This window comes from Montipora foliosa, chromosome 1 (genome assembly GCF_036669935.1).
Source record: "Montipora foliosa isolate CH-2021 chromosome 1, ASM3666993v2, whole genome shotgun sequence".
In the NCBI taxonomy this organism is placed as follows: Eukaryota; Metazoa; Cnidaria; class Anthozoa; order Scleractinia; family Acroporidae; genus Montipora; species Montipora foliosa.
Genome location: NC_090869.1, coordinates 46218273 through 46221236, shown reverse-complemented (window position 1 = coordinate 46221236; position 2964 = coordinate 46218273). Strand labels below are relative to the sequence as shown.

Sequence of the window (2964 nt, the reverse complement as noted above, 5' to 3'; positions counted from 1 at the left end):
ACACTGCTGTGGTGATAGAAGATGAAGATTATGCTACAGTATCACAGCAAACTCCCTTGCAAGTTGCAATGGTTAAAGCCTCAACAAGAGGTGAAATAGCTGCTCTTTATAGCCTCATTCCACCCGTAGCATCAAAGTTCTGCCTCTAGACTGGAGCCACTTTATGGAAAGCTGTCCTTTTCAGATCCCTTCTCTTTAGCAGAGCGTCCTTGTGAGAGTGACATCCAGAAGTCCAGAAAAATCCTTAATGATGCGAGAAAAGCTGGAAGGAATCCTATTGATGTTAAGATTGAAGGTAATGGACAGTTTTCTCAAAATGACTTATCTATGTTGCAACGAGTCTGTGCAATAGCAGACACATATTGCAAAGTGTGTGCAGAGGCTAACTGGCTTTCACAGATGAAATGTTCACCTGGTGATCTTGTCCAGTTGCAAGATGCCCTTTGGCATCAACCAGCCAGTCGATCGATACTGAAGTGTGGTAGGAAGAAATTAGATGCCACATCATTTTCTGATCTTGTTGAGGAGAGATAAATTAATAGCTTTGTCATTGACATTTGTATCAATAAGTTTCTAGATGAGTCAGGAGAGAATGGGACAAATTTCACAGTGTGTTTTCCTATTTTCCTAGTGACTCAGGAGAGATTGGGACAAATTTCACAGTGTATTTTCCTACCGAGTCCTATGATTGGATGAGCTCAACTGACAAACAATTCCAAAAGCAGCAGGTAGAACAAAGAGTTGAGCAACTGAGAAACCCTGATGACCTACAACAAATATTAGTTCCAGTGTACATGCCCAACCACTGGGGACTGATTTTTGTAGATCTGGCCAATGGAAAGTTGTATTTTGACGATGGAATGAAGTTAGCTCCTCCTCCCACTTTAGCACTTTCCTCAGTCAAACAGTTTTTAGACTTGCTCTTGGAAATGTTGCCTTGCAATACAGCCCTCAAAACAAGCTTTTGGCAATTTCAGCGTTTTGGAATGCCATGTCAGATACCAGTTGATTCAAAGATGATTGGTGTTGGAAGCTGTGGCTGCAAGGGATATTATCCTCAATGCTTCCCGGGCCATTCACAACTTCCAGTGGCAATACTGTGACATGGATTTCCACAGGAAACATCTGATGATGCAGATTCTTAATTGGAGTGCACAAGTTTGAGGAAAACAGCTTCATTTTTTTGGTACTTTACCACTAGTTCTGTCTCTCTTGGGTAGTCAGCCCATTTTGGACTGTTGATATCTGAAGGCAGAACCCATAATGTAATGTAATCAGTTCTGTACCTCTTGGGTAGTCAGTCCATTTTGGACTGTTGTTATCTGAAGGCAGAACACTTAATGTAATGTAACCAGTTCTGTCTCTCTTGGGTAGTTAGTCCATTTTGGACTGTTGTTATCTGAAGGCGGAACCTTTTAGTTAAATGTAATGAAATCAGTTCTGTTTCTCTTGGGTAGTCAGTCCATTTATGACTGTTGTTTTCTGAAGGCAGAACTTCAACCCCACTTGTTCAACCCCACTTGTTCCACCTCATAGTCCGTACCTTGTCGAGGTGAGGTGGCTTGTGTGCCTATATACATGTAACTGACGCACTTCCAGTAAGACGTATTCACCATCTATTGGTGTGCTGTTAGTTTTAGGCTAGAGGTCAGACCAAAACGGACTCCTTTTACTATAAATGGACAAGGATGCTAGGCTTCTGTCACACACGAGGTAAGTGTAGTTTTGCTCAGTGTTATCATCTTGAAGTAGATAGTTTGCTTATGTTTTCTTATCACTTCAATTCAATCTATTGTTAATGCAAAATCTTTTTTTTTTTGTATCACCAGTAATTGTTATTTTGTACTAAACAGTTCTGGCTGTCTGGAGTATTCAGTCCTTTTGGAATGTTTTATGTAAAGGCAGAGCCCATAATGTAACATAAGGTAATGTAATGTAATCGATTCTGTCTCTCTTCGGTAGTCAGTCCATTTTGGACAGTTGTTATCTGAAGGTTGAACTTATCATGTAATGTAACCAGTTCTGTCTCTCTTGGGTAGTCAGTCTATTTTGGACTGTTGTTATCTGAACGCAGAACCTTCAATGTAATGTAATCAGTTCTGTCTCTCTTGGGTAGTCAGTCCATTTTGGACTGTCGTTATCTGAAGGCAGAACCTTTAATGTTACAGTAATGTAATCAGTTCTATCTCTCTTGGGTAGTCAGTCCATTTTGGAGTGTTGTTATCTGAAGGTAGAACCCATAATGTAATGTAATCAGTTCTATCTCTCTTGGGTAAACAGATTATTTTGGACCGTTGCTATCTGAAGGAAGAACCCTTAAGGTGATGTAATCGGTTTGTCTTCATTGTTATCTGAAGGAAGAATATGTTTCCCTTATAATAAATTATATTATATTTTTTACTAATCCGTTGTCTCTTGTGGGTGTTCACTCTGTTTTATACTTGTGTTATCTGTTATTTTTTCTCTTTGATACAGCGCCATTTTATAAGTGATACATGTAGCATAACCCAGTCTCAAATGTTAAACAGTTTCTTGAGAACGTACTTGTCATAAATGAGCAGACATTTGCAGTATTCTTGTGTCTGGAATTCAGGTAGTACAGTAAAAACCCACATGAGAAGCTAGATCTTATATTTCGGGGTAGTCATTGACAATTCATGCTAATTAGGTTCTTAAATAAGTTCTTAATTTCTTAAAGGAAATATAATTGTTGTCAATGACAAAGTCACTACAAGCTGGGATGTGGCCCTTTAACTGCTACACCATTAATCAAAAAATGTTATGCTTATCAGCACTACATGCCTTAAGAACATTGATCTTGCATAATTACCATTAGCTGCCTATTCACTACCCTGGGTTCCAGAGGATATTTTTTTCTTATCGATACTGATAATTCGCGGCAAAGCCGCGTTAATGAGGCGCAGAAGGCAGATCGTGTCGCATTCCAAGACAACAATGTCAACA

At 39.3% G+C, this 2964-nt stretch overlaps 1 pseudogene; it reads left to right on the top strand.

Annotated features, from left to right (window-relative positions):
* Window positions 1–1164, top strand: part of LOC137969972 (uncharacterized) — a 10708-nt pseudogene extending 9544 nt beyond the window's left edge.
* Window positions 1165–2964: the final 1800 nt, after the last annotated feature.